The sequence below is a fragment of the Salmo trutta genome, chromosome 12 (assembly GCF_901001165.1).
Source record: "Salmo trutta chromosome 12, fSalTru1.1, whole genome shotgun sequence".
NCBI classification, from domain to species: Eukaryota; Metazoa; Chordata; class Actinopteri; order Salmoniformes; family Salmonidae; genus Salmo; species Salmo trutta.
Window position 1 is genome coordinate 80,201,665 of NC_042968.1, and position 13,825 is coordinate 80,215,489.

The 13,825-nt window shown below is 48.2% G+C and overlaps 1 protein-coding gene across 1 annotated transcript in view; it reads right to left on the reverse strand.

Moving 5' to 3' along the window:
- Positions 1-12,219, reverse strand: part of LOC115202625 (serine/threonine-protein kinase PAK 3-like) — a 67,858-nt gene extending 55,639 nt beyond the window's left edge. Inside the window, exon 1 of the mRNA XM_029766714.1 lies at positions 12,040-12,219. The gene's annotated coding sequence lies outside the window, so the exon portion shown is untranslated. The remainder of the gene's footprint in view (positions 1-12,039) is intronic.
- Between the last annotated feature and the right edge of the window lie 1,606 nt (positions 12,220-13,825).

The following is a 13,825-nucleotide window of genomic DNA, read 5'->3' on the forward strand; positions in this document are numbered from 1 at the left end:
CGCCATGGAGCTCGTTCTGATTGGCCAGTGAGGGGCCAAGCCTCGACACATCCACAACGTGTTTATTCATCAAAACCCAGCCCTTAGAGCGCCAACGGCAGCAAGTGCGATGATAACGGTGACAATGTCAATAGCAAAAATATTTCTAACACACTACCGAACCTATAGCGCTACCTCCTGCACTTAGATTGACCATTGTGTTAGGTTTGTTAAAATAGAGCCCAAAGTGTTCTAAGACCATGCAGTATTACTATCCTAAGTAGACGGACGAATGGAGGTCTATTTGTATGTAATATCACATTTCTGGTGGCCAGCTGACAAGCTGCAGGCAGAGACAAGGCGTTTGGTCTTCTGGAGCTTTTGTTAGGAGTTGGCTGAGGTGATGTAAGATAAGCCCCATGCGTTGGGTTACACACACCAACCAACCCCCATCCTGACCTGTCCTGAGGTAGTACAGCACACACAGTCAACACAAACAGCAGTGACTGACTGGACAAGCAGCCAGGCCACAACTAACCTGTAGGCTAGCTGGGACAAGCCTTTGTATGTTTATGAATAGACTACCGCAAGCTAATATACAGTGAGGGAAAAAAGTATTTGATCCCCTGCTGATTTTGTACATTTGCCCACTGACAAAGAAATGATCAGTCTATAATTTTAATGGCAGGTTTATTTGAACAGTGAGAGACAGAATAACAACAAAAGAATGCAGAAAAACGCATGTCAAAAATGTTATAAATTGATTTGCATTTTAATGAGGGAAATAAGTATTTGACCCCCTCTCAATCAGAAAGATTTCTGGCTCCCAGGTGTCTTTTATACAGGTAACGAGCTGAGATTAGGAGCACACTCTTAAAGGGAGTGCTCCTAACCGCAGCTTGTTACCTGTATAAAAGACACCTGTCCACAGAAGCAATCAATCAGATTCCAAACTCTCCACCATGGCCAAGACCAAAGAGCTCTCCAAGGATGTCAGGGACAAGATTGTAGACCTACACAAGGCTGGAATGGGCTACAAGACCATTGCCAAGCAGCTTGGTGAGAAGGTGACAACAGTTGGTGCGATTATTCACAAATGGAAGAAACACAAAATAACTGTCAATCTCCCTCGGCCTGGGGCTCCATGCAAGATCTCACCTCGTGGAGTTGCAATGATCATGAGAACGGTGAGGAATCAGCCCAGAACTACACGGGAGGATCTTGTCAATGATCTCAAGGCAGCTGGGACCATAGTCACCAAGAAAACAATTGGTAACACACTACGCCATGAAGGACTGAAATCCTGCCGCGCCCGCAAGGTTTGCCAATGAACATCTGAATGATTCAGAGGACAACTGGGTGAAAGTGTTGTGGTCAGATGAGACCAAAATGGAGCTCTTTGGCATCAACTCAACTTGCCGTGTTTGGAGAAGGAGGAATGCTGCCTATGACCCCAAGAACACCATCCCCACTGTCAAACATGGAGGTGGAAACATTATGCTTTCGGGGTGTTTTTCTGCTAAGGGGACAGGACAACTTCACCGCATCAAAGGGACGATGGACGGGGCCATGTACCGTCAAATCTTGGGTGAGAACCTCCTTCCCTCAGCCAGGGCATTGAAAATGGGTCGTGGATGGGTATTCCAGCGTGACAATGACCCAAAACACACGGCCAAGGCAACAAAGGAGTGGCTCAAGAAGAAGCACATTAAGGTCCTGTAGTGGCCTAGCCAGTCTCCAGACCTTAATCCCATAGAAAATCTGTAGAGGGAGCTGAAGGTTCGAGTTGCCAAACGTCAGCCTCGAAACCTTAATGACTTGGAGAAGATCTGCAAAGAGGAGTGGGACAAAATCCTTCCTGAGATGTGTGCAAACCTGGTGGCCAACTACAAGAAACGTCTGACCTCTGTGATTGCCAACAAGGGTTTTGCCACCAAGTACTAAGTCATGTTTTGCAGAGGGGTCAAATACTTATTTCCGTCATTAAAATGCAAATCAATTTCTAACATTTTTTACATGCATTTTCTGGATTTTTTGGTTGTTATTCTGCCTCTCACTGTTCAAATAAACCTACCATTAAAATTATAGACTGATCATTTCTTTGTCGGTGGGCAAACGTAGAAAATCAGCAGGGGATGAAATACTTTTTTCCCTCACTGTACTGTACACACAGCTCTTATTCTGATCTCATCTCTTATTTCACTCATATTAAGAGACAGAAACAATAACTTTTAAAAATCTACCTTTCCAGAAATAAGTCTCTAACTGTTGCCGCTTGTTATAGACCCCCCTCAGCCTCCAGCTGTGCCCTGGACACCATATGTGAATTAATTGCCTCCGATTTATCTTCAGAGTTTGTACTGTTAGGTGACCTAAACTGGGATATGCTTAACACCCCAGATGTCCTACAATCTAAGTTAGATGCCCTCAATCTCACACAAAGTATCAAGGAACCTACCAGGTACAACCCTAAATCCGTAAACACGGGCACCCTCATAGATATCATCCTGACCAACCTGTCCTCTAAATACACCTCTGCTGTCTTCAACCAGGATCTCAGCAATCACTGCCTCATTGTCTGTGTCCGTAATGGGTCCGCGGTCAAACGACCACCCCTCATCACTGTCAAACACTCCTTAAAACACTTCTAATCGACCTGGCCAGGGTATCCTAGAAGGATATTGACCTCATTCCGTCAGTAGAGGATGCCTGGTTATTCTTTAAAAGTGCTTTCCTCACCATCTTAAATAAGCATGCCCAATTAAGAAAATGTAGAACTAAGAACAGATAGAGCCCTTGGTTCACTCCAGACTTGACTGCCCTTGACCAGCACAAAAACATCCTGTGGCGTACTGCATTAGCATCGAATAGCCCCCACGATATATAACTTATCAGGGAAGTTAGGAACCAATATACACAGGTAGTTCGGAAAACAAAGGCTAGCTTTCACAAACAGAAATTTGCATCCTGTAGCACAAACTCCAAAAAGTTCAGGGACACTGTAAAGTCCATGGAGAATAAGAGCACCATCTCCCAGCTTCCCACTGCACTTAGGCTAGGAAACACTGTCACCACTGATAAATCTACAATAATTGAGAATTTCAATAAGCATTTTTCTATGGCTGGCCATGCTTTCCACCTGGCAACCCCTACCACGGCCAACAGCTCTGCACCCCCCACAGCAACTTGCCCAAGTCTCCCCCACATCTCCTTCACCCAAATCCAGATAGCTGATGTTCTGAAAGAGCTGCAAAATCTGGACCCCTACAAAACAGCTGGGCTAGACAATCTGGACCCTCTCTTTCTAAAATTATCCGTGCAATTGTTGCAACCCCTATTACTAGCCTGTTCAACCTCTCTTTCATATCATCTGAGATCCTCAAAGATTGGAAAGCTGCCGCCATCATCCCCCTCTTCAAAGGGGGAGGGGAGACACTCTAGACCCAAACTGTTACAGACCAATGTGTATCCTACTCTGCCTTTCTAAAGTCTTCGAAAGCCAAGTTAACAAACAGATCACTGACCATTTTGAATCCCACCGTACCTTCTCCTCTATGCGATCTGGTTTCAGAGCTGGTCATGGGTGCACCTCAGCCATGCTCAAGGTCCTAAACAATATCATAACCGCCATCGATAAAAGACAGTACTGTGCAGCCGTCTTCATCGACCTGGCCAAGGCATTCAACTCTGTCAATTGTCGCATTCTTATGGGCAGACTCAACAGCCTTGGATTCTCAAATGACTGCCTCGCCTGGTTCACCAATTACGGACCTCTGGCAGTATCTATGGGGTTGACACAGGGTTCAATTCTCGGGACGACTCTTTTCTCTGTGTATATCAATGATGTCGCTCTTGCTGCTGGTGATTCTCTGATCCAACTCTACGCAGACGACACCATTCTGTATACTTCTGGCCCTTCTTTGGACACTGTGTTAACAAACCTCCAGACGAGCTTCAATGCCATACAACTCTCCTTCCGTGGCCTCCAACTGCTCTTAAATGCTAGTAAAACTAAATGCATGCTCTTCAACCGATTGCTGCCCGCACCCGCCCGCCCATCTAGCATCACTACTCTGGATGGTTCTGACAAAGAATATGTGGACAACTACAAATACCTAGGTGTTTGGTTAGACTGTAAACTCTCCTTCCAGACTCACATTATGCATCTCCAATCCAAAATTAAATCTAGAATCGGCTTCCTATTTCGCAACAAAGCCTCCTTCACTTATGCTGCTAAACATACCCTCGTAAAACTGACTATCCTACCGATCCTTGACTTCGGCGATGTCATTTACAAAATAGCCTCCAACACTCTACTCAGCAAATTGGATGTAGTCTATCACAGTGCCATCCGTTTTCTCACCAAAGCCCCATATACTACCCACCACTGCGACCTGTATGCTCTCGTTGGCTGGCCCTCGCTACATATTCGTCGCCAAACCCACTGGCTCCAGGTCATCTATAATTCTTTGCTAGGTAAAGCCCCACCTTATATCAGCTCACTGGTCACCATAGCAACACCCACCCGTAGCACGCGCTCCAGCAGGTATATTTCACTGGTCATCCCCAAAGCCAACTCCTGCTTTGGCTGTCTTTCCTTCCCGTTCTCTGCTGCAAATGACTGGAACGAATTGCAAAAATCACTGAAGCTGGAGACTTACATCTCCCTCACTAACTCTAAGCATCAACTGTCAGAGCAGCTTACCGATCATTCCACCTGTACACAGCCCATCTGTAAATAGCCCACCCAACTACCTCATCCCCATATTGTTTTTGTTTTTTTGCTCCTTTGCACACCAGTATCTTTACTTACACATCATCTTCTGCATATCTATCACTCGTGTTAATGCTAAATTGTAATTATTTTGCCACTATGGCCTATTTATTGCCTTTCCTCCCTAATCGTACTACATTTGCACATACTGTATATAGATTTCTCTATTGTGTTATTGACTATACGTTTGTTTATCTCAAGTGTAACTCTGTGTTGTTTGTGTCGCACTGCTTTGCTTTATCTTGGCCAGGTCGCAGTTGTAAATGAGAACTTGTTCTCAACTGGCCTACTTGGTTAAATAAAGGTGAAATATATATATATATTTTAAATAACTGACCACTAGTTTGTATATGTTCTATGTGCTGTCTATGTGATGGTTGCAGCCAGGGGCTACTGAAATAGCTGTGACACAGGAGGAGCAAACAGTATGTGGTTAATGTGGACAGTCAGGCCTGAAGGTGTGAGGTGTCAATGAGGGTGAGACCCATGGAACTGCACGCTGGAAGTGTTGTGAAAAGCCAGTCTCCTTTCTTCTGCCCCCAGGAGCTTAACCACAGGTGTCCTGCAACCTCCCTATCCAATCCCAGGTGTTGCAACCTGAGCCAGAGAGTGGACCGTTGTGTTCAGCTGCAACAGTGGGCCTTGATAGTCTGTTGTCAGGAGATGTTATGTTTATTTGGGTGGAGATTGTTACTGCTGCTCAGGGAGAACTGAGCTGGGTTTGAGCACAAAGCATTGACAATCAGTGGACTCCTCTCCTCTACTGCCCTCTTCTCTACTCTACTGTCCTCTCCTCTCCTTTAATGTCCTCTCCTCTCCTCTACTCTACTGTCCTATACTCTTCCTTACTGTCCTCTCGATTCTTCTCTATTGTCCTCTCTCCTCTCCTCTATTGTCTCCTCTCCTCACCTGTCCTCTCCTCTACTCTACTCTACTGTCCTCTCCCCTCTACTGTCCTCCACTCTTTCATCTCCTGTCCTCCCTCCTCACCTCTACTCTACTCTCCTCTCTCCTCTATTGTACTCCGCCCTCTCATCTCCTCTACTGTCCTCTCTCCTCTCTTGTCCTTTTTCCTCTACTGTTGTCTCCTTTCTTCCACTGTCCTCTCGCCTTTCATCTACTGTCCCCTACTCTCCTCTACTGTCCTCTCTCCTCTCCTCAACTGTCCTTTCCTTTCCTCTCTCCTCTTCTCTACTGTCATCTCCTCTACTGTCCTCTCGTCTCCTGTCCTCTCTTTTCTCCTCTACTGTCCTCTCCTACCTTCTCTCTTCTACTGTCATCTCCTCTCCTCTCCTGTTCTTTACTCTCTCCTTTACTGCTATCTCTTTTCTCCTCCACTGTCCTCTCTCCTCTTCTGTCCTCTATTCTCCTTTATTGTCATCTCCTCTTCTGTCCTCTCTCCTCTCCTCTGCTGTCCACTCCTCTCCTCTACTGTCCTCATTTTTGTCCTCTCCTCCACTGTCCTCTCCTCTACTGTGGTCTCCTCTCCTCTACTGTCCTCTCTCCTCTCCTATCCTCTCCTCTGCTGTCCTCTCCTCTCCTCTACTGTCCTCTCTTCTCTCCTCTATTGTCTTTCTGCTCTACTGTCCTCTCTCCTCTCCTATCCTCTCCTCTGCTGTCCTCTCCTCTCCTCTACTGTCCTCTCTTCTCTCCTCTATTGTCTTTCTGCTCTACTGTTGTCTCCTTTCTCCTCTCCTCTTCTCCTCTACTGTCCTCTCTTCTCCTCTACTGCCCTCTCTCCTCTCCTGTCCTCTCTTCTCTCCTCTACTGTCCTCTCTCCTCTGCTGTCCTCTCCTCTCTCCTCTCCTCTACTGTCCTCTCTCCTCCACTGTCCTCTCTCGTCTCCTCTACTGTCCTCTCTCCTCTACTGTCCTCTCTCTTCTGCTGTCCTCTTCTCTCTCCTCTCCTCTACTGTCCTCTCTGCTCTACTGTCCTTTTGCCTTTCCTCTACTGTCCCCTCCTCTCCTCTACTGTCCTCTCCTCTCTCCTCTCCTGTCCTTTCCTCTCTCTTCTACGCTACTTTCCTAATTTCTGTCCTCTCCTCTACTGTCCTCTCCTGTCCTCTCCTATACTGTCTTCTCCCCTCTCCTCTACTGTCCTCTCCTCTCTCCTCTCCTCTACTGTCTTCATTTCTGTCCTCTCCTATTGTCTCCTGTCCTCTCCTTTACTGTCTTCTCCTCTACTGTCCTCTCTCCTCTCTTCTACTGTCCTCGCTCTTCTCCTCTACTGTCTTCTCATCTCCTCTACCATCCTCTCTCCTCTCCTCTACTGTCCTCTCCTCCACTGTCCTCTCTCTTCTCCTCTACTGCCCTCTCTCCTCTGCTGTCCTCTCCTCTCTCTTATACTGTCCTCTCACCTCTCCTGTCGTCTCCTCTCCTCTAATGTCCTCTCTCTTCTCCTCCACTGTCCTCTCCTCTCCCCTCTCATCTACTGTCCTCTCTCTTATCCCCTACAGTCCTCTCTCCTCCTCTACTGTACTCTCTCCTCTCCTCTACGGTCCTCATTTCTACCCTGTCCTCTACTGTCTTCCCCTCTACTGTCCTCTCCTCTACTGTCCTCTCTCCTCTGCTGTCCTCTACTGTCCTCTCTCTTCTCCTCTGATTTTCTCTCTTCTGCTCTACTGTCCTCTCCTCTCCTCTACTGTTCTCTCTCCCCTTCTCTCCTCTCCTCTCCTCTCCTCTCCTCTCCTCTCCTCTCCTCTCCTCTCCTCTCCTCTCCTCTCCTCTCCTCTCCTCTCCTCTGTTTGGTCTGGCCATCCATCCATTTCCTTATCAAGCCCCCCTCTACACAGCCTCCCTCCTGTGGGGATAAGCCTCAGCAGCACCCCTCTCAGTTCTACCCATCAATTATGACGCCCCCACCTCGCACTCACTGTCACACACACACACACGCACGCACGCGCGCATACACACACCCCTCATCACTGTTTATCCTTTATCCTACTCTGGAAAGGAAAGCGGTGGTCTTGATTATCCAGATCTACACCAGTCCAACAGAAAATGATTAGCCATGGCTTCAGGACTAGGGTGAAATATAAAGCACTGACTTACTAGAGCCTGTGGGTCTTAACAGGCAACTGTAATCAGTCAGAACATAGGGCACAAATCCATGAATATATTACCTACAGGTATTGTATGGTAATCAAGGGTTCAGCGTAGCTCATTTTTCATACTCACAGCCCTTTAACCTTGAGTTCTCTTCTATAATGCCCATTGTAGTCAGGCAGGTGGGAGTAAAACCCTAACCTCATACGTCTATGTGGATGAGCAGAGAGAGAGCTGGTGCATCCATAGATAATGCAGGACTATTACACACAGCATCTCTTCCTGTCTTTCCTCCCTCTGCTGTCTGTCTGTCTGTCTGTCTGTCTGTCTGTCTGTCTGTCTGTCTGTCTGTCTGTCTGTCTGTCTGTCTGTCTGTCTGTCTGTCTGTCTGTCTGTCTGTCTGTCTGTCTGTCACCCAGCAACAACCTGAGGACCGTCATGATATAACAGGTCTTCAATTCCACTAGACTAGATAACACTGTTTATAAACCGCTGTTATAATCACAATGTTTCTATGGCTCTACATTGACAGATTAAAATACAATAGAGGGAATTAGAATGGGGAGCTGGATCTATGTTTATATGCAATGAGAGGCCTTGCACCTTTCACACACACAGGATCCTCTCAATAGCTAAAGTGGGTCCTAATTGTATGGGCCACGCTGATAGAAAATAACAATGAGGATATGTAAGGTCTAGAGGCTGTTTTAGTTCTGTGTCATTGTTGTGAGTGAAGAGTTGAGAGAGATGGAGCAGGTGTTGGGCTGGATGGGTGGATATTAATAGATATAACACTCCTGATGTCTGTATCAACACCACAGCTCAACACACACACGCATGCACACACACCACATCCCACACACACAGGGAACAGCACCTTCCCCCACTCCATCACTCCTTCTCCATTTCCATATCTTCCTCTTCCCAGCTCCGCCATCACCCAGACACCTTCCCAGCATTCTTCTCCTACAGGGAACAGGTTTCCCAGAAGGCTGTGCTTCACACAAACATGGGGATGACTGTACTACTAGGAAGAGGTGGAATCTCTCACTCGTCCTCTCAGCCCTACTCTATCCTGCCCTGACGCCAGCGTGTAAATGAACAGTAGCCCAGTGTGATGGATAGAATGGTTGGATGATTGACTGACCGACCGACCGACCCAGGAGCAGCCCCCTCCCTCCCTCCCACAGGAGCAGCCCCCTCCCTCCCCTCCCTCCCTCCCTCCCACAGGACCAGCCCCCACCCACACTCCCTCCCCGCCCCATTCCCATCTCAGTCAGGTGACCAGACGCTGTATATCTCCCAGCTGGCAGGGCGGCCATGAAAGCGCTCCACACATCCATGTTTAAACCAGGAGACAGACAGAGCCACTGCTCTCTGTGTCTGTATGTTTGAAAACCTCCCTAAATAAAGTGGGTCCAGAGGCAGCATCCCATTGATAACAAAGGGCTGTCCCTGTGCACATAATAACCATCCATCACTCCCCATCTATCCCCAGCATCTACACCCCAGATCCATCACTCCCCATCTATCCCCAGCATCTACACCCCAGATCCATCACTCCCCATCTATCCCCAGCATCTACACCCCAGATCCATCACTCCCCATCTATCCCCAGCATCTACACCCCAGATCCATCACTCCCCATCTATCCCCAGCATCTACACCCCAGATCCATCACTCCCCATATATCCCCAGCATCTACACCTCAGATCCATCACTCCCCATCTATCCCCAGCATCTACACCCCAGATCCATCACTCCCCATCCATCCCCAGCATCTACACCCCAGATCCATCACTCCCCATCTATCCCCAGCATCTACACCCCAGATCCATCACTCCCCATATATCCCCAGCATCTACACCCCAGATCCATCACTCCCCATCCATCCCCAGCATCTACACCCCAGATCCATCACTCCCCATCTATCCCCAGCATCTACACCCCAGATCCATCACTCCCCATCTATCCCCAGCATCTACACCCCAGATCCATCACTCCCCATCCATCCCCAGCATCTACACCCCAGATCCATCACTCCCCATCTATCCCCAGCATCTACACCCCAGATCCATCACTTCCCATCCATCCCCAGCATCTACACCCCAGATCCATCACTTCCCATCCATCCCCAGCATCTACACCCCAGATCCATCACTCCCCATCTATCCCCAGCATCTACACCCCAGATCCATCACTCCCCATCCATCCCCAGCATCTACACCCCAGATCCATCACTCCCCATCCCCAGCATCTACACCCCAGATCCATCACTCCCCATCTATCCCCAGCATCTACACCCCAGATCCATCACTCCCCATCCATCCCCAGCATCTACACCCCAGATCCATCACTCCCCATCTATCCCCAGCATCTACACCCCAGATCCATCACTCCCCATCCATCCCCAGCATCTACACCCCAGATCCATCACTCCCCATCTATCCCCAGCATCTACACCCCAGATCCATCACTCCCCATCCATCCCCAGCATCTACACCCCAGATCCATCACTCCCCATCTATCCCCAGCATCTACACCCCAGATCCATCACTCCCCATCCATCCCCAGCATCTACACCCCAGATCCTTCACTCCCCATCTATCCCCAGCATCTACACCCCAGATCCATCACTCCCCATCCATCCCCAGCATCTACACCCCAGATCCATCACTTCCCATCCATCCCCAGCATCTACACCCCAGATCCATCACTCCCCATCCCCAGCATCTACACCCCAGATCCATCACTCCCCATCTATCCCCAGCATCTACACCCCAGATCCATCACTCCCCATCCATCCCCAGCATCTACACCCCAGATCCATCACTCCCCATCTATCCCCAGCATCTACACCCCAGATCCATCACTCCCCATCCCCAGCATCTACACCCCAGATCCATCACTCCCCATCTATCCCCAGCATCTACACCCCAGATCCATCACTCCCCATCCATCCCCAGCATCTACACCCCAGATCCATCACTCCCCATCCCCAGCATCTACACCCCAGATCCATCACTCCCCATCTATCCCCAGCATCTACACCCCAGATCCATCACTCCCCATCTATCCCCAGCATCTACACCCCAGATCCATCACTCCCCATCTATCCCCAGCATCTACACCCCAGATCCATCACTCCCCATATATCCCCAGCATCTACACCCCAGATCCATCACTCCCCATCCCCAGCATCTACACCCCAGATCCTTCACTCCCCATCTATCCCCAGCATCTACACCCCAGATCCATCACTCCCCATCCATCCCCAGCATCTACACCCCAGATCCATCACTTCCCATCCATCCCCAGCATCTACACCCCAGATCCATCACTCCCCATCTATCCCCAGCATCTACACCCCAGATCCATCACTCCCCATCCATCCCCAGCATCTACACCCCAGATCCATCACTCCCCATCTATCCCCAGCATCTACACCCCAGATCCATCACTCCCCATCCCCAGCATCTACACCCCAGATCCATCACTCCCCATCTATCCCCAGCATCTACACCCCAGATCCATCACTCCCCATCCATCCCCAGCATCTACACCCCAGATCCATCACTCCCCATCCCCAGCATCTACACCCCAGATCCATCACTCCCCATCTATCCCCAGCATCTACACCCCAGATCCATCACTCCCCATCCATCCCCAGCATCTACACCCCAGATCCATCACTCCCCATCTATCCCCAGCATCTACACCCCAGATCCATCACTCCCCATCCCCAGCATCTACACCCCAGATCCATCCGCCATCCGTCTCACACCTCACCACCCAAAATAGCATTGCCTCTTTTTGTTACTGTGTTACCACTGCAGCTGCTGCTCTGCTACAGGGCTGGCTCGCGCCCACACGCACATACACATACACACACACACAGCCCTGACAAACGAATGATTCAGACTCTCACATCAACAAAGATGCTTTTTGTGAAACACAGGGGGGTCCATAAAATCCAGGGAAGGATGGAGGGGACATTGAGCTGGCCAGTAACGACATTTAAAGCCAATCCACTGATGCAGGCATCCAATATCTCTCTCTCTCTCTCTCCCTCTTACAGTGATAGGTAGATCAACACAGCTGCCGCCTCCCCCTCCTCCTCCTCCTCCTCTCCAGCAGGGCAGAATGCAGGGAGGAAGAGAAAGAAGGCTACAAAGCACTCCCCACAGAACCCCCTCCCTCTGCCATTCACATCCTCTATCGCAAACACAGACAAGGGATTACCTGAAATATGTCTTGACATTCTCTTGTTCGGTGCGTCGACTTTGGATCCAGTGTTCTGGTAGGTTCATCCTCAAATATACAGTCCTATTGACAGTTTACGTGCAGGATTGCCATTCTCTTGTCAGACCGGTTCCTGACCCCAAACTCAGTCTTGTTTGGCAGGCTGGATTCTTCACTGGCTGCTTACTGTTCCCTAGCCCATGATGTCATCCGCCCTGCTCAGCCCATTGGCTGGGAGGGTACATGTTAATGAAGGCAGCAGCTCTGGGGGAGGAGGCAGAGAGGGAGAGAGGCAGACAGAGTTGGTCTTTTGTTTGACAGACCAAACCAGCTCAGCGAGAGAGAGGAGGAAGGTTGGATTATATTTCCATATCTGTCTTTTTTTCAAAACACTCTCAAGTCTGAATAGCTAAAATATTTTCCTCTTTCTTATTTTGCTAGTTTTTACTTTAATCTGTCTATTACACTTAAAATGTGAAAATGTTATCAAGGCGTAACAGAAACATAATATGCAGTTACAGTACCTATATACACCTACCTTTCTCATGACAGGAATTAGACCTTCATCGATTAACACTCAGTTGGTTATAGTTCCACAATATCAGGTTGCCTTTCAAATGGTCTCAATATCATGCTGCATAAATGTGTTGACTTTTTGTTTTACAGTTCCTGGACCCGGCCAGTCTTGTGGTGGAATATAACCATAGTGGACTGTAGTTGTCCCCCAGACAGAGGTACATATGCAGGATCTTAATTTGTGTAGTTAAAATGTGTAGTGTATTTGAGGTTGAAAAAGGCTTCTGTAGTTTGTAATTTACACTTAGACATTTCAGACTTGATTTTCCCTTACGAAAAATGTATAAACCCCTACAAAAATGTCCATATTTATAATCAATAATAATTTACATTTCAAGTCGCTGCAGGATTATTTTCCTGCTGTAGCAAACTGGCTCAAATTAAGATCCTACATCTATAGGTACAACTAGAAATAAAGGAAACACCAACAAAGTGTCTTAATAGGGCGTTGGGCCACTACCAGAACAGCTTCAATGCGTCTTCGCATAGATTCTACAAGTGTCTGGAACTCTATTGGAGGGAGGCGACATCATTCTTCCACGAGAAATTCCATCATTTGGTGTTTTGTTGATGGTGGTGGAAGCTTAACTAGACTCTGATGGATGGATGCCATTTAGCGAAATCACATTAGTGGAAACCAACACTGTTCTCAGGGCAGGCGTGGTTGTAGCTAGATTTCTTTCAATCGCGTTAGGGATAATTTTGGCATTTTAGCTAACCCTAACACTAAAATGTTTCCTAACCTTAACCTATGTCTCCTAACCTGCCACATTAATTCTCTTAACCTGCTGCATAAGTTCTCCTAACATGCTACGAAAAGTCACTTCTGCTAGTCAAAACCATCAGACCTGCCCTGGGAGCAGTGCGAGTATCCTTGAATGTGATACAGCTGCTATTTATCCCTCTCTGGCTTCCTGGAGGGGCGGTGACGACAAACCACAGACTCACTTAATTTGCCCTAATTTGCCTATGATGTCATCTTTTTCCCCTTGCTCACCTGTGATTGGCTGGCTGTCTCAGCATCTGCTCATATCTCAAGGCTAGTTCTTCTGCCTGAGGTGGAGACCCATCTGAGGCATTCTGAATTATGGCTGGTTGTCGTGACAACCCATGTAATGTTGATTACTCGTTGGAGAATATGAACCTGTTCTTTGACAGTGTTCACTCAAATGGAGGACAGAGCCATGGAATAGGCTGAGGTTTATATTTG